Here is a 19,311-nt window from a genome sequence, read left to right as displayed (position 1 = left end):
GATTTCCTGACAACCACTGATCTTCTCCTATCCAATCCCTGCCCACTCTCCCCACCCCCACTCTCCCTCCCATCTTACCTCTGTCCCTTAGGGATTCCCAGAGCAGGCACAGAGAAGACTCAACCCGTAATAAGACAGTGCACATTTCTCTGAAGGAAACCTAACCTGCAGAGACCAGTGCTGTCTATACTAGAGGCAACTTTCTATTACCACCCAGAGCAGTTTAGCTCTTAATAGCCACCAGTCTCAAATATCTCCATTTCAGAAGAGCATCTTTGCTTTTCGTTTGAAAACTGAAAGGGCTATTTGGATGACTTTCCCAGAACTCAAGAAATAGTCTGCCCCAACAGAGTATTCAAAGTATATTAAATGTTGCTTTTAAATGACAATTTCCCCAGCTGCCTTATTCAAGATTTTTAAAATCTTCAGGGCTCTGTTTTAGCAAGGACACCCCAATTCCATATGGGGAAGAGTGAAATGTTGTGTAATAGGAACATGTATTGCATCATGAATATTCCCTAGGCTATTACCAGGAAACATTAATGGAAGAACATAAACTAATCACTTGATAATTTTGTCAAAAATTCACATTGAATTAAACTTTTAACAAATCCATATATTTCTTGGCATGGAGAAGAAATTCCACCCACATGGGAAAATGAAACTTCAAAGTACTGAGAAAGCATGCATTAAAATAACAAATGGAGATCAAGAATTTGTTAGACAGGTTCATCTTCAATGACCAGAGTCCCAAGTGTCTTCTGCCTGGAGAGGAAGCTTCTAAGGGTGGATCTTAGGATTCTCACCAAATAAGTAGCCTTCTCCTCCCTAAACCTCTACATATGGTTGAGGATCAAAGCCAATGCTCTGTGGAGGCTTGTGATCTGAATACCATTGTTTTCTGGTAATAAATAATTCCTTATTTAGGTCAGAAATATAATAGAACAAAAAGGTTAGAACAGCTGAGCTCTATAACCTGATACAAAAGAGAACCTCATTCTTCAAATTGTTGCTCAATGGTCTTTTTGATGAAGCTTGAAAGATTTTTGTTTGCAAAAAGCTGTTGAAAGGTGATAAGGTTATTCCAAGCTACAAAGCTCTGTAGGGCTTTCAAAGTACTTAACCATTCCCTGAAAGTGCCCTTTCCCAGGAGTGTTCAAAGCCTTTCCAGAAGATTCTTCAATATTTTTTTTTACAGTCAAACTAGTCTCATCATTGAGAAGAAATGGATTAGATGAGTGTCTTTGAACTAGATTTTGAGTGGACTATGAAGTCAAGTGGCCTTAAACACACACACACACACACACACACACACACACACACACACACACACACACTGAGTGGCCAGGTTATTATGATCTCTGAATGCATAATAATCTGGACACTCAGTGTGTGTGTGTGTGTGTGTGTGTGTGTGTGTGTGTGTATGCAATTTATAGTGAAGGAGAAATAAAAGATGTTAGCTATCCTGATGGGAGAAATGGGGTTGAAATGGAAGTGCATCATGTCAGCTATCAAACAAACGTCTTCTTCAGTGAGCTAGATTTCAAAGGTTTTATCCTTCGTTTTCTACATATATAGCCTGACTGCTGCCCATAGGCCAAGCCTGCCTTTTTGAAGTGTTGCTATTTAATTCATGGTAGCTCTTACATTGTAATAGCTACATGGAAAGAGTAGGGATTTAAAGCAATATCAGGACTATTCAGGCCAAAAGGTCCACTGCTATCAAATAATCCTATATAATGAAAGGCTCATATGCAAATAGACTGGACAGTGGAACAACCGAACAACTGGTCACTATGACATGTGCTGACTACCAGGGGGTGCACGCAGAACAAGGCGGGTGTTGGCCACTGTGGAATGGTGGAGCAGGTGAGCGGGGGCGCCAGACCAAGGCGGGGCACTGGGCGCTGTCATCAAGGCGAGCCTCTGGTGGTTATTGAAAATTCTTTGCTCCCACGTGCCGCAGTCCCACCTGCCGCTCGCACCCGCTGCTGGCGCCTGGCGCTGGTCTTGATCGCTCGGTGCTGTCAGTGGGTGTGAGCAGCAGCTGCCGGATCCAATCGCCCCTAAGGGCTTCTCTATCTCCCCCTGTTCCTGAGGGGCGATCAAGGCAGCAGCTCGCACCCGCTGACAGTGCCCGCCCCACTTGCACCTGCTGCTGGCGTCAGCCCCAATTGCTTGACACTGTCAACGGGTGCAAGTGGGGCCAGCGCCATCGGCATGTGGGAGCTGCAGTGGTGGGAGTGGGGCTGCTGGCAGACAGGGGTGGGTGTGTGTGTGTGGGGGGGCTGTGGCAGGAGGGACTGGGTGGGGGAGCAGAGGATGGGCCAAGACCCGTCCCTGTGCCCACCGCAGCCTTGCAGCCCACATTTCCTTTCAAGGTGCACAAATTCATGCACTGGGCCCCTAGTCAGTAAATATTTATTGAGAGCAAACTATGTGCAAAGCAACAGTGTGTTTTGTGGACTTGTTTCTCTAAATCAAAGTTGATTCTGCTTTCCAAGGCTTGGCAAAAGAAAGGCATGTCTCAGATTTCTATCATTAGAAGCAAATTGGGCCAATGTATTTACAAGCCAGTGTTCACAGGGTTGAGTCAGACCAATGATCAGGATCAGAGTTTATACCTGCAGCTGCAGAGGGTACAATCAATGCCTTTTCTGTGCAATGATATAATTCAGAAAAACTTTGTCCTTTCCTATGTTGTTTAATTAGTGCTGATACATACAATTTAAAGTCCTAGGTATTAGAAGTTAATGGAAAATATAAAATTGACAAGAGCAAATTTTAAATGAATCTCTATCTGTAATTTTAGCCATTGCAGAAAAAAAGATTTCTTATCTTTCCAAGAAGCCTGAATGCAGTTTTATAAATACTCATTCATTTTCAACTTTTCCCATCCTTCTGAGCAGATCTTACTCCACTTGTATAAATTATGAGCAATGTGCATGTGCACACACATGCACACATACTCATGCACACACACTCACACACATGCTTGTTCTCACCCCTTGCCATGGAGACAGGAGAGACTTATCATGTGAGATATCATTTGTTCTGTCATTTTGTTCGTGAGAAATCTAAGGTCTGAAATTGTGCAAGAGCCATTAGTTGTTTGGGGGCAGAACTAATGCCAGACCCAGGTGTCCTGATTCCCAGTTAATTTTCTTTTCTCTGCCACTTCTTCAAACTCAATTCACACCGAAGATAAAAGTTGAAGGCTAATCAAAGCAAGACTCTATTTCTAACTATTTCCAATTTAAGATCAACACTTCCAATGGTACCGGAAATTTCATCATTGGAAAGTCAGCTCTTGTGGTTAAGGCAGGATTCTGTTATGTGCAAACACTGGTACCAAGTGTGGCACAGATTATTGGGAGTTAGTTCATCCTTATGGTGTCAGGCTGAAGGGGGAAGCTCTGGAGTCAGAATGCCCACCTCACATTCTGGTTCTACCATTTACCGGCAATCCCAGTAGTTCAAACACACACACATATCCTGATGACCCTTTGAGAATGAGCCTAGACAACCTAAATTAATTCCTGCAGATTCCACATAAGCAAAATTTATGGCAGCAAGACCCATTTTTGTTGCTGTTTTAGATGAGGGGACAAAACCACAATTTTATCCTACCTTTTTTCCCTTCCTACTAGTGACTTTTAGTAGGAGAGAGAGAGAGGACCAGGGAATGAACCTGAAACCTGGGCATGTGCCCTGATGGGAATCAAACTGGCAACTTTTTGGTGCACAGGACAATGCTCAAACCAATTGAGCCACACTGGTCAAAGCTATATCCTGCCTTTTTTTTTTTTAACTACATATATCATGAGGATTTATTTTGTATTACTAAACATTTCTTAAAAATATGATTTTTATTTGCTATATTTTATTCTGTTCTATAGAATTCTATAATTCAACCCTTTTCTTTACACATAACTTATCAATTAAAGTCAATCTTCCATTTGGAATACCTTGATTAGTTAGTGGTATCTAATTAACAAAGGTACTTCACTAAAGTGTTGGTTTTCTGTGCCAGGACTCACAAGGTCCCTACAAACCTATTAGAAGGGAAATCTGTGGCAGATGTGCAAGTAGAGCCATCAGCTGGAGATGAAAATAAGCCTTCCCAATGTGACCCAAATTTCAATTTTCTCTGATGGGATGTATAAGCCTTATCTGTCCTATCTCAAACCTCAAAATCCTTCTTCAGAGCACCCCGGCTTATTTACCCACCAATTCTTTTCCTCTACACCCACACCCTAAGTTTTCTGGTTACTTTCTGTTGGGTCACAGCCCCTCTGCTAGGGGCTGAACCTCCATGGATGCTGGGAATTGGAAGAAGACATGAGTATCTAGAGGCATAGGAGAGACTTTATTGTAGATCAAGCAGCTATGGTAAACAAAGGAGCTACTAGACAAAATAGTCTTTCAAAGTAGCTCCTACAAAGCAGCCATGCACCGACTGGTCAGCAACACATTTTTATACCAACCCAGACAAAAGAGGCTTTTTGCCAAATAGTGACATCAGTATTTGGGTCATAGAAAGGTACGCCTGCACAGTGCGTACAGTAAAACTGCTGTGTCATTGCCTTTGCACATGCGTATGGCACATGGGCCTTGAACATCCGGCGTATTCTGGTCAGGGTCCCCACACTTCTTACCTCATTGAAACAAACATCCCACATCCTACCTCAGTCTACATCAGTGGTTCTCAACCTTTCTAATGCCGCGACCCTTTAATACAGTTCCTCATGTTGTAGTGACCCCCAACCATAAAATTATTTTTGTTGCTACTTCATAACTGTAATTTGGCTACTGTTAATGAATTGTAATGTAAATATCTGTGTTTTCCGATGGTCTTAGGCTCTACAGCAGCGGTTGGGGGTCACCACAACATGAGGAACTATATTAAAGGGTCGCGGCATTAGAAAGGTTGAGAACCACTGATCTAGACTGAGGTAGGATGTGGGATGTTTGTTTCAATGAGGTAAGAAGTGTGGGGACCCTGACCAGAATACGCCGGATGTTCAAGGCCCATGTGCCATACGCATGTGCAAAGGCAATGACACAGCAGTTTTACTGTACGCACTGTGCAGGCGTACCTTTCTATGACCCAAATACTGATGTCACTATTTGGCAAAAAGCCTCTTTTGTCTGGGTTGGTATAAAAATGTGTTGCTGACCAGTCGGTGCATGGCTGCTTTGTAGGAGCTACTTTGAAAGACTATTTTGTCTAGTAGCTCCTTTGTTTACCATAGCTGCTTGATCTATAATAAATCTCTCCTATGCCTCTAGATACTCATGTCTTCTTCCAATTCCCAGCATCCATGGAGGTTCAGCCCCTAGCAGAGGGGCTGTGACCCAACAGAAAGTAACCAGAAAACGTAGGGTGTGGGTGTAGAGGAAAAGTATTTCCCTTGACTTCACCATGATCTACCACTTTGTTACTATCACTTTGGCAAAGAGTCTGGGAGGGGAGATGTAGTAATGCCATTGGCAAGTGACGGGAATGCAAAGAAACAAACACTTCTATACATTATCAGACCTGAACTTTGTGGGGACAATTGTCAAAATTCTTAATAGTCATACCTTTTGGCCAAGCCATATCTAGTCATAAGATTTATTATCCCCTAGAACAGTGGTTCTCAACCTTTCTAATGCCACGACCCTTTAATACAGTTCCTCGTGTTGTGGTGACATCCAACCATAAAATTATTTTCGTTGCTACTTCATAACTGTAATTTTGCTACTGTTATGAATTGTAATGTAAATATCTGTGTTTTCTGATGGTCTACAGTCATGACCCACAGGTTGAGAACTGATAGCAGGGTCGCCTAAGACCATCGGAAAACACAGATATTTACATTACGATTCATAACAGTAGCAAAATTACAGTTATGAAGTAGCAACTGGTCTAGATGGTTCCCCAAATTCCTGAAACTTTTGTGAATTTGCTAGAATATTTCGTAACTTTCCTTGCCACCATACAAAACCAGTTTTCTTTTAATATTCACAATGTAAATGTTTGCTATATTTATACTTTTCTCTAATATATCTTGATTTGTGTACACTTTAATGTTCTGTGTTTGTTGTATCAGCAAAGAGGGCCTACATACCATAAAATGGGCAGATTTGTGCTAGAATTAAAACACTACTCTGTGTTGGTGTGTTTGTGTATGTGTGCACATGTGTGTACATGCCAAAAGCTTTTTTGAAATTACTTTTCCTCAAATTTTCTCAAATATCCTTTATAGTTCTTTGGGCTCTAATGCATTCTGTGAAGTCCTCTCTGTGTTGGAACTAATCAGGGGTGAGGCTGAAGGTATGGGTAGGCATTAACCTGGGACCCACGTTTGGACTATAAAGGAAGTGCCCCACTTGACTCAGTAGACATTGTAGGACACTGAATGCTCCATTCTGAAAAGGAATATTTGTCTGGTCAGTCTAACCATATAACCAAACCACTTTTGACTGATGTTGGTTGAAGTTGTTGAATAAATTTATTGAACTTCCTCAATGGATACATTATTATATGTTATGCCTGGGTTGCTAGTGAGAAGAAATTGGAGATAGTCTCTAAGACACAGTCATTGTCCTCAAGGAGTTTACAATATATAAACATATCAGATTTATCTGTGAGAAAATATGTGCATCATTTATAAATGAAAAACCCTTAATATACAGAGAATCTATATATACAAAAGCCAAGCAACTGAAATGGCAGAATGACCGGAATAACCAGTACAACTGGCCTGATTGGGGCCCTCATCAGCCCCCGACAACCTGCCATGGCCCCTCCCCCCAGCTGGCCCAGCCTGGCCCCCAATTAGCCCCCTCCACCCTGATCAGGGGTGGGGCTGGCTGGCTGGCTGGCCAACCGCCAGCGCCCACCCCCTGGCCTGGCCCGATTGGCCCCATCACGGCAGGCCTACCGGACCCCACACATGCATGATTCGTCCACCAGGCCTCTAGTTCTTATATATAAAATATAAAAAATGGACAGAAACTATGAATGGCATTTCTTACAAGCAGAAATGCAAATGGCAATGAAGAGATTTAACTTCACTGGAAGTTAGAAAAATGCAAAACAAAACTGTGAGATAGTAGTCCAGCCAGTGTGGCTCAGTTAGTTGAGCATCATCCCATGCACCAGGAAGTTGCCGGGTCATGGGTTCATTGATGTTTCTCTCTCCCTCTCCTTTCCTCTCTGTAAAATAAATAAAAACATATTTAAAAGAAACACACAAAAAAAACCTGTGAAATAGTATATATATATATTTTTTGCTCTAACCCTGAAGCTTATCCTTTTGTCTTGTTAAATATTAAAAAAGGTAGATAATTTCCAGGACTGTCAAAAGTGTGAGGAATGTAGGGTATTCCAAAAACGTATACACATACTTTGAATAATTATAAGGGCAGTATTTATTAAAATACATTTCATTTTCAAAATTGAGCTGTAATCTGCTAAAGTGTGTATACATTTTTGGGAACATCCTGTATATTAATGGTGGAAGAATGACTTACTAAAATATTTTGGAAAAGTAAACTGGAGGTATCTTTAATAATTAAATTTTGCAAAATAACCTTTAACTCTGTAACTCTACCCTGGGAATCTACAAAGACATAAAATCATAAGTACAAAATGATATAGACAAATTACTTATTGTGATATTGTTATAATGTTGTAATAAATGGTGGCAAAGAAAATGGTGGCTAAATAAATTGTGGTACATACAATAAAGTTATATCCAGCTACTATAGAGAATGCATTGGATCTGTGTGTATGGTTGTGTTAAACAAAAGTTACAGAAGAAAGTGCATAAGTAGAAATATATCCTCATGTATTTTAGAGTATATGTTTATATGTTTTGTAGGAACATTGGAACAGGTATAGATATGACATGTTGGAGGAAGAATGGTGACATTTGCTATCAATCCTTGATAGAGGGCAAAAGTGACTTGTTATTGACTCAACCAATGAACAATTGCGGAAACTTCTAATTTGCATAAAACTGTGCTGGGCCTTGGGAAAATTGAGACATAAAAGATGTAGTTACTGACCTCAAATAGAATTTAAATCTAATTAGGATGGAAATGATCACATATAAAACAACATGAACAGTACAGAAGAGTATATAATTATATGCTAGGTTGCATGATATTGGCTACAGGTACAATGGAAATGTGAAGGAGATGTTGATCCACAAGAATGGAGGTGAGGCCGAGGTGGACGAAAACTTATGGTGAAAAAGGACTTGGATTGTATCTAGAAAGTCTACTGCTTGCATTCTCTCTCCCTCTCCCTCTCCCTCTCCCTCTCCTCTCCCTCTTCCTCTCCCTCTCCCTCTCCCTCTCTCTCCCTCTCCCTCTCCCTCTCCCTCTTCTTTGTCCTCGCCCTCGCCCTCTCTGTGTGTGCCTTTCTCTCCATATGACCTGATTATTTGTCCTTGACTCCATCTTTGCTAGTATTAATGCTTCCTCAGTATTTTGTATCCTCAGTAACTTGGACCTCAGTGAATTTTCTGGATGCCTTTGAATCGTTCTTCAATCTTAGTCTCTCGGAATTCACATTAAATGGATTTTAGCTAACTACCCAAGCTCAGTCAGTCCCCATCTTTACTGACATGGGCAAACATGACAAGTACCATAACATTTAGTTGTGATGGCTCATCTCCAGTTGGAAATTCAGGTCAGGACCCTATAGGGCTTGTTTAATTTCTGCCTCCTAGGCTGTTTAAATGAGCGAGGTGAACCATGCTGGTTGAATTTTGTCATTCTATATCTAGTCATTTTGATTACACAGACCCAGCCTCAATGAAGTAATTTTCTCTGCAGTAGGAGGGGGTCATTTTGTGACTGAATTTGAAAGTCTGAATAGATCAGCATTATTGTTAATCACATCTGCACTTACATGTATTTATATGCACACTCACAAGTGCAAAGATGCAGTTTCAAACTTAATTAAAAATAGAAAGCAACCTAAAGTGTGCTAGTATTTCCCCTGACTTCACCATGATCTACCACTTTGACAAAATTTCATAAATCTCCTGCAATAGAAAATTCCACCACACAGAACCATTTTATGCAGCAATATAAGTACTTAAAATATTCAACAACTTTCATCATGTTTTGCCTCTTGGTACATGGGATTTTTATGCATTTAATAGTTACATATGTTATATATTTTAAACAGTATTTTTTACTAATGGTCCCCCACAGTACATTTTTCTGAAACTCTAACATCTGTGTTTTGTTCTTGCAGCTCATGATGATAATCTTAAATCGAGCCCATCCACCCACAGAGGACAGATTAGTTGGCTATTTTTTCAAAGGTGGCTGGATCTAGTGATATAGGCGTCAAAAATTATCAAGTCCTCCTGACAGAAATGCCTCCCCCCTCACTTTTTTGAAGGGCAATTCCGGATCTGGCATCTGAGCAGCGCCTGCTGTTGCCAGGGCTGTAGCAGGTACACACAGACTCAGAGGAGAGGAACCGTGGGGAACGTTCATTTGTTATTTATTTATAAACTTGCCATGCCACATCATGTAAAATTAACACCTTTAATGGGCTCCTGCCTCAGTTGCTTGAAGGACGGGCTGTCACCAGCCACGCCAGCCACCAGCTTCCAGGCAGCATTGCTGTGTTTGGTTTGGGCTGCTAGCTTTAGGGAATCTACCTGCTGAAGTCGTGCTTGTGCTAAGCTGGTCAGCAAAGGTCTGTCCCATTAGAGAGAACTCGCAGAAGCTGAGTCTTCAGGGCTTTGTGGCTGAAGAGACGAGTGATTACTTTGGAACCTAAATTCCTTTCTCTATCTAGTTAATGAAGAGATTTACTCCAACATTCATTTATTATAAATTGGGGGGGAATGGCTTCTCCCATGTGCCAGCATCCTGAGGGTCCCTTTCCTGTAAGAGTTCATAAATAATCAACGTTTACAATGAAAAGGTTTTGTAAGCATTATCTTCTCCTGTCACAAAAATTCCCTCATGCTTCTAAGGGAAGACCAAGGCAGTTTGCAGACAAAGATTCTAGAACTGAAATGGCTTTCTGTATAGAGAGTGGATGTACGTGTTTGGGGATTTCCTAGAAAGATCTCACCTTCCATCCACTTGCCTCACTGCTCCTGCTTCCATGCCTAAAACTTCAGCCTAATTTTTTAGCATTGTTCAAATACAAATTAAGTATGAGAAGAAGGAACACATTAAGTCATTCAACAAACATCTGGAAGCTTACTGCATGTTGAGTATTGCACCTGGTAGCTACCCAGGCTCCTGAAGAGTCCATCGTCTAATGGAAGAGAGAAACAAGTGACATATAATAAAAAGCCAACTTAAAGTATTGTAGTTGAGTGGGTGCTGAATGCTAGAGAAATGCAGAGGAAGGAGGAATTGATAGTACTTGAAACAATCAGAAAAAGTCTTACAGAAGAAGTGACATTTGAGCTTGAAGAATGAATGGGCATTTTTCAAGACAAGAAGAAAAAATAATTCCAGACAATTTTGAGGGAGCCACGTGGACAGTCATGACAGTGACTTGTCTTTGAAGGTCTGCCATATGCCATTTGCTGTGGAAAGTTCCTTGCACTGTGTGGCATGCTGTGGACATATCCTCTCACCCAATTCTTACAAATGAGACAAATTTCATTGATGTGTTTTTTTCTTTTTGGTGAGAAAACAGAGGAAGCTCTGAGAGGTTAAATAACTGGCCCAATTGTGGGATTCAAACAGGTCTATCTATTCCTAAGCCTATGCCCTTGTTTTGACCTTGCAGTATTCATGGCTGTCTCTTTGCATAGCCATAAGGAGCATGATCTTGTGGGAAGGGTGAGATCTAATGTGGCTGTGAGGTGAGAGGGAAGGGGTTCAAGAAAGTCAGGTTGTGGCCAGATTGTAATGAACTATGAACATTGTAAGAAGTGTAAAATTCATCCTATATCTTGTAGGAAGCCAGTCATTGTACCATTGGATGTTTTTAAGTGTGTGTGTGTGTGTGTGTGTGTGTGTGTGTGTGTGTGTGTGTGAGTGTGTGTGTGTGTGTGTGTGTGTGTGTGTGTATGTGGTGACCATCTGGTAGATGAACTACGGAGGAGGGTAGTGGGTGGGATGGAGAGAGAAATCCAACCATGAGATATTACATAGGCCTAAATATAAGACTTCCATTAACAACAGTATAGAAAAGTTGTTCAACACAGGATGTAAGAGGATTTAGGATTTAGAAGTGCATAGACCTGCAACTTACTAGCCTTGGGACCTAAGGCAAATTATTTAACATCCCTTCTCAGTCACAGTCCCAGCTTCAGTCTCCTCATATATAAAAAGAAGATAATAGTTTCTTTCTTGTCAGATTTTGTTGTGAAGATTAAGTAGGATAATAATCCATATAATTCATTTGTCCAGTGCTTGGCTCATTGCAAATTCCTAATTATTAATGCTTTTACTCTATGAACACTCTCCAAGGAGAGTTACTTTATCAGACTGTTTTGTGAGTTACCTATGAAGATCCTGAATAAATGCAGCTTTGAGCACTCACTGATGTGTGCAATGGCGTGGCAGGTAGAATGGAGGTTAGAGGAGAGTGAGAAAAGTCTAAGGTATTTTCTCAGACTTAGAAGTGGACCTGGAAGTTGTAAAATGATGCCCAGAATGGGGCAGGAAAGAGGACACCAAAGGAAGATTGAGGGCAAGCAGTCCTGCTCACAGTGGCATTGAGATGAACTTTGTACACAGATGAATATTTACATCTCAGTAGAGTATATTTATTTTAATGGCACTAATTAATTCTGCATTTTTTTCCTTCATTCACTGTGATGGAATAAAGTGGGTCCACTTAAAGATAAATAGTAAATAAATAATAGTTCAGGTGATATGTGGATACAGCAAAAATTGTGAAAGTACTTTGAAGTTGGGGATGGACATGTGGCACTAATAAATGTGGCCTTTTTCAGGGCAGACTTGTTTGTATGTGTATGCGTGCGTGCGTGCATGTGTGTGTGTGTGTGTGTGTGTGTGTGTACCAAACCAGATGCCCTGCTGGTGCTTTGGGAGCACTTTGTGGGGATGTGCCCACAACCAATGCCCTTGACCGGAATCGAACCTGGGACCCTTGCGTCCGCAGGCCGACGCTCTATCCACTGAGCCAAACTGGTTTTGGCTGGGAGCACTTTGATTGAGTTTTACCATCAACCCTAGTGTCTACTGTCATCTTAGAAATTGTCTTTTGCCTTCTATGCCCCCCAAAAAGGGCATTTCCACTAATAATATGGAAATATGGATTCTAAACTCTTGAAGTGTTTACTATGTACTTGCTGAATTTACATTGGATGGGTGAAGGAGGCATATGATCCTCTGTAGAGCATACGACAGGATCACAATAAATGAGCAGGAGCCCAGGCTTCAAGTCACACAGGCCAAGGTTCAAGTCCCTGACCTACCTGTTAATCATCACTTAATCTGAGATAATTCACTTAAACCACTCTGAGACTCAGGTTCCTCATCTGTAAAGTAGCAATCTGATGATAATAGTACTGAAGTCATAGGGCTGTTATAAACACAGATAATGTAAATGATGCAACGTACTTGGCATAGGGCTTATCAGAAATATTTAATAAATATTTGTTATATTAATATCATGCTTGCTATGGTCACTGAAAGATAGTGGGTTTTTAGGTAGAGTCCATAGATTATGTCTGCTTTGGGAGAGAGTGCATGGTTCATCTATTGCCTAGCACAGGGCCTGGCACATAAATGTTTGCTAAATAAATGGACAAATGAATAAGCCTTGGAAGAAGTGAGTTGATTTGGGGCAATTTGAAGACACTTTGGTTTATGTGCTTATGAAGCTTTTATAGGCAAGATATTTGGCCAAGGCAAAAGTAAATGGTCACACTCCTCTATAAGGATGATAGGCTATCAACATGCACATTAGCCGATATCACCTCTGCTTTTTGTATTGCCATGGATATCTCAGGTGAAACCAGGACTGGATGGGGCTCCTTATAAGCAAAACACACTCAAGCAACACAGGACTTGGCAATTATAACACAGCCCACCCAGTATGACAGCTCCAGAGGCTGAGCAGCTAAATTCTTCTATTTACCTAAGAAAAGCAATACTTCCCTTTAAATATGCTGCCTCAAGAATACCACTACTCATAAGATTTGAAGTGCTTTTTGACCAAGGCCTTCTTAATATTGCCCTTAGTTTGACTAAACTTTAGACAGACTTCTTCCTGACTCGGCCCGACGTCCCATTTCTTGGAGCATTTACTTTAAAAAGCTTTGCAGTTGTCCATGTTTTCTCTGCCCCTTTTAGATGAAGTCTTCTATACACCCCTCCCCCCAAAGTCTTTCGTAAGGACCTTGGATCCAGCTCTTTCAAATACTGTAAAATCATAGGCAAGAGATAGATATAGCACCCCTATCTCCCAGTCTCTGTGGGGAGGTAGGAGCCTAATTTCAATGAAGGCCAATTAGCAAACATGGATGGCCTAATCACATTGATCAACCTCTCCCCTAAAAGTCCTCCAGTGCCTTTTCATTAGTCCAACTCAGGGCTAAAAATTCCTCTCACCTTTTATTTCAGCAGAGCTGAGATCAATCTCTCTCCCCTATTGCTATAGTTTTGAATAAAGTCTTCCTTTCTATTTTTAACAAGTGTGTGGTACAATTTTTTTTTTTTTACAGTTCCATGAATTAAAAAGAGGAAGTGAAGAACCATCCTGGGAATTTACTAGTTGTCATTAAAATGGGCATGATCCCATCATAATCAATCAGCCAGGTTCCCAAATATCCAAAGCTTTCTGATGCTGAAGTTCATGATCAATTATGTATGGCGTGTGGATTGCTTGGTTTTAATCCAAATTGAAGATGGAGGTGATGAGCCTCAGGCTGAAGACCCAGCATTGTGAGGGCAGAAAGAATGCTGCTCAACTTCCTCAGCGAGGGCTTGACTGATGTGTCAATTTTTAAAGGCATATTCTGTAAAAGAGTTAGTAATTGAGACTCAGAAGATCTGAGCAGGAACTGAAGGTGGGAAATTCTGGATCCCTTAACAAAGTTGGGCTCAGTGAATTCTGGAAATTGGTCAGATAATTGCTTTTACCAATTTGTCTTTATCATATTATTCACATCCAATTTCCTGCTGAAAGAACTTCTTTAATTGAGATATCACTGACATGTAGTATTGTGTTAGTTTCAGATGTACAATGTGATGATTTGATATATGTATACACTGAGTGGCCAGATTATTATGATCTCTGAACACATAATAATCTGGCCACTCAGTGTGTGTGTGTGTGTGTGTGTGTGTGTGTGTGTGTGTGTGTATATATATATATATATATATATATATATATATATATATATACTAGAGGCCCGCTGCAGGAAGATTCCTTCAAGAACAGGGCTCCTGGAGGGCTTCCCTCCCGCCATTGCCACCCCTCCTGCCCCCTGCTGCCTCCCCACACTTCCCACCGCCCCCCCCCCACTTTTCCTCTCGCAGTCGCCGCCCCTGCCTGCGCTTTCCCTCCCGCTGCCATGCTGCCTTGCTTTCCACTTTCCCTCCCTCTTCCTTCTATGTTGTCTTTAGTCTTCACTCCCCGTCTGTGTATGCAAATTAACCGCTATCTTTGTTGGGTTAATTTGCATACTTGCTCTGATTGGCTGGTGGGCGTAGCAGAGTGATAGTTAATTTTGCATGTTTCTCTTTTATTAGTGTAGATTAGAGGCCCGGTGCATGAATTCATGCATGGGTGGGGTCCAGCCAGGCCAGCCTGGCCACGGGGAGGGGACATGGGCAGTTGGCCAGCCTGCCTGCTGGTCAAACTCCTGGTCGAGGGGACAATTTGCATATTAGCCTTTTATTATATAGGATATACACTGAGTTGCCAGATTATTATGCATTCAGAGATTATAATAATCTGGCCACTCAGTGTATATTGTAAAATGATGACCATAATAAGTCTAGTTAACATCCACCACCTTACATAATCACCGTTTTTTTTCTTGTGATGAGAATTCTTAAGATCTACTCTTTTAGACTACAATCACTATGGTGTACATTATATCCCTGGGACTTATTTATCTTATAATTGAAAGTTTTAACTTTTGACCACCTTCACCCATTTTGCCCATCCCCTCATCCCCCAGCCTTTGGCAATCAGCAATCTGTTCTCTGAAAGAACTAAAATTTTGGGTTCAGGTCACTTTCCTTAGAACCCTCTGATGGGTAACATTCAGCCTTCATAAATGGCTTCATGATCTTGTCTCTATCTCTCCATTCTCATGTTACCACCTCCCTTCTCATGCCTTGTGATCCAATCATTTTGACCTGCCTCACATTCTCTGGGCAGACCATATGCTCGGCCCCATGATTGCATTGCTATTGGTTCTGTCTTAAAGACTCTTCCACTGTTCTTCACTCAGATAAAGAAGCTTATCTTCTTGGAAGCCTCCTGGATCTCATAGAACAGAAGTTCCCATTTTTTTGTGCCCTTAGACTATCATGTTCATGTCCCCATGACACGAGATTCATAAAACGTGTCATCATTGACTTTTTATTTGTCTAGATGCTCCACTAGGGCAAGAACTCTGCCTTGTGCTTTCTGTGTATCCCCAGCAGGGTTGCCTGATCCATGAAAAGTGCTAGATAATATTCTATGAAGTAGTTTATGTGTGGGAACTGTCAAAATTCAGGCTGAGTCTACAAACTGAATAAAAAAATGGGCTTGTTTCTAGTGCTAACACATGATATAATAAAATTAGTATCAAATGCCAGTAGCAGTAACAAGAATAATAATCTTCAAAGGCCTTTTGACAATAGTTAAGTTTCAGCAAGCTTTCTCTTCAATAAATAAAGAAATCAATTTTTCTAGATACAGTTTGGGGGTAATGGAGGAATAATAGACTCTATTGAGCACAGGGACTCTGAGAACACCTAGAAAATGTGTTTAGAGGGCATAGTTCTGGACCAGACAGGATAATCAGTCTGGTGTTTATCTGATAATGGGACCTATTTTATCAGAATTGGCAGATCTACTTTCAGGCCTTGATGCTTTACTTGGCTGGTCTCCGAGCCAATCTTAACTATCATGCTCCATGTGTGCTGTGACTCAGGGCCTGCATTCTGGTGCGGGAGTGGGATTCAGCTGCCTGCAGCCCTCTCCCCTTTGCTCTGTTGGTTCCTTTCCTATCATCACAACACCCTCAGTTCTATAACACTCCTGTCTTCCAAGTTTTATTCCCCTTAGCCTCTGGTGGTGTTCATTCTTCACACTGAATAGCTGCTGCTCTGTACAACACAAGTTGGTCATTGCTGCTGAAAAGAGTACACTAACTTCAGGTGCATGGCTGGTTATCTCCTGTTACATATAGGAGACACATAACAAAACTCCTGTTGCAGTTTTATGGATCTGGTTGAAACACACTCGGCAAGGTGAGAAAGGGAAATTTGTATAAGCTCAAAAGTGATGCTTAAACTGGTGCCTGCCGTGTTTCAACCCTGATGGCCCTTCCTCAGTTCAGTTTGCTTGGTGGTTGTTAGGTGTCTTCAACTTGATGCCTGGGTGGTTAAAAGAAAGGTGATTGAATCGGCATTTTTATTTTATAAAATAAGATTTTACCTCTTCCTTATTTTTTGCAAACTGGTCTCAGGAAATCATATGTAAAATTCCACAAGAAAAATACCTTTTAAAATTTAATGCCAAGGCAAACTCATTTCTATGAAAATATTATATACTTAAAAAAATAAGATTTCACCAGTGAATACTGATTTTCAAAAATATGATCGATGCCTTAAGTTCTAGGAGTTATTTTGGGTCAAGCTCTATCTGCACGGATGAAACGTACTTGAAGAATGAATACCTGTTCGCATCTCTATTAGAGGTGAATAGTAATTTCAGAAATAGAAACAGGGAGTTTGATGAGTTGTCAGCTTCCTTTGTGCCTGACGCTTAAGTGGAGAAAAGGTACAGAGTCCTTGGTATGATGTGGTACTTGATGACTTCTTCAACCTTATCAGTCAGTATTTCCATCCTTTAACCCACCTCATTGTCTGTTAAACCTCAGCTCCATGCCTTCTTCCTGGGGGTTCCCATAGGACCCTGTGCATACCTCTGCTAGCACTGAGGACACCGTATTGTGACTATCTATTTACTGCCCTGTCTTTACACAGGAGTATAAGCTCTTTTGAGAGCAGGGGCTCTATCTTCCTTAAATCCTTAGAAACTAGCACAGTCCCTGTTTTTTTTTTTTTTTTTTTTGTGTGTGTGTGTGTGTGTTTGAGATCATGTATTTTTTTAATTCTTTATTGTTGAAAGTAATATGTCTGCACAATCCATTTTAATGTTAGCACTGAATGAACCCACTTGTAAAGATTAATGAATAAAATATTGTTATATTTAGTTCAATAATAGATTTACATATATTAAGGATTTACTAATATTTTACCATCTAATGATCAAGTATTTACAAATTAAAATATAATTTTTAAAGGCTTTTGTAAAATATAGGGGAAAAACCCATCTTTCCAGTTTTCTTCTTCTTTTAGTAGTACTTTAAATACTTTACCAGAAGAATTTCAGGACAGTTTATCAAATTTGCTTTCTGAAAATTCCCACGGGGGCTGGAAATGCATCATATGTATAAGAGGTGTTGGCAGAACTGTCATTTTTACGTTTTTAGTCTTCTCATTAGACACATGACTGCTCCTGCCAGTTATGCAAGTCTTATTTTTCTTTAAAATGCTTGGAAGTTTCTTCACTGATATTATTCCAGGTTATATGTGGTTTTATTATAGCTTTGATTTCTGATTAAAAATATCATAGTACTGGCAATACTGTAGTAAAGATTGGAATCCTTGTACATTGTTGGTGGGAATGTGAAATAGTGCAGTCACTATGGAAAACAGGTCCCTCAGTAAATTAAAACCAAAACTGCCATATGATCCAACAATTTTACTCCTGGTTATTTATTCAAAAGAATTGAAATCTGTATTATTTGTTTTAAATATATGTGTTATTGATTTAAGAGAGAAAAGGAGAGGGAGAGAGAGATAGAATGATGAGAGAGAACCATTGATCGGCTGCCTCCTGCATGCCCCCTCCTGGGGATCCAGCCTGCAACCTGGGCATGTGGCCTTGATCAGAATCAAACCCAGGACCCTTCAGTTTGCAGGCTGATGCTCTACCCACTGAGCCAAACTGCTAGGGCAGGAATTGAAATCTTAAAAAGACATCTGCACTCTTGCATTCACTGCAATATTATTTACAACCAACCTAAATGTCCACTGATAGATGAATGGATAAAGAAAATGTGATATTATATATATATATATATATATATATATATATATAATGCAAATAGACCGAAGGGTGGAACAACCAACCAACCAAACATCTGGTCGCTATGATGTGCGCTGACCACCAGGGGGTGCATGTGGAACATGGTGGGTCTTGGCAGCAGGCAGCAGAGTGCGGAACATGATGGGCATTGGCTGCAGTGGGATGGTGGAGAAGGTGAGCAGGGGCGCCAGGCCAAGGCGGGGCGCCCTTCGCTTTCATCAGGGCGATCCTCTGGTGGTTACGGAAAATTCTTTGCTCCTGCATGCCATGGTCCCACCTGGTGCTCACACCTGCTGCTGATGCCCACCCCACTCTTACCCGCTGACAGCACCTGGTGTTGGCCCTGATCGCTTGGTGTTGTCAGCGGGTGCAAGTGGCAGCTGTCAGCCCCGATTGCCCCTCAGGGCTTCTCTACCTCCCCCTGCTCCTGAGGGGTGATGGGGGCCGGCAGCCGCCTCTCGCACCTGCTGCCGACAATGGCCCTGCTCACACCTGTAGCCAGTACTGGAGCCACTGCTCATACCCGCTATAGGCACCCGACGCCAGTGCCGATCACTCGGCTCCATCAGTGGGTGTGAGCAATGGCTGTTGGCCCCGATCACCCCTGAGGGCTTCTCCACCTCCCCCTGCTCCTGAGGGGCGTTTGGGGCAGCAGCCGCTGCTCACACCCACTGATGGCATCGGCCCCAATGGCTCTGCGCCGTCAGTGGGTGTGAGTGGGGCTGGCACTGTCAGCGCATGGGAGCCGTGGTGGCAGGAGCGGGGCTGCCGGCAAACAGGGGGCTGGGGGCTGCAGTGGGAGGTGCCGGGCAGGGGTGCGGAGGATGGGCCGAGACCCGCCCCTGTGCCCACTGCAGCTTTGAGGCCCACAGTTCCTTTCAAGGTGCATGAATTTGTGCACTGGGCTCCTAGTGTGTGTGTATACACTGAGTGGCCAGATTATTATGATCTCTGAACGCATAATAATCTGGCCA

Source organism: Eptesicus fuscus, chromosome 8, assembly GCF_027574615.1.
Source record: "Eptesicus fuscus isolate TK198812 chromosome 8, DD_ASM_mEF_20220401, whole genome shotgun sequence".
In the NCBI taxonomy this organism is placed as follows: Eukaryota; Metazoa; Chordata; class Mammalia; order Chiroptera; family Vespertilionidae; genus Eptesicus; species Eptesicus fuscus.
Note: the sequence above shows the minus strand (reverse complement) of the source record.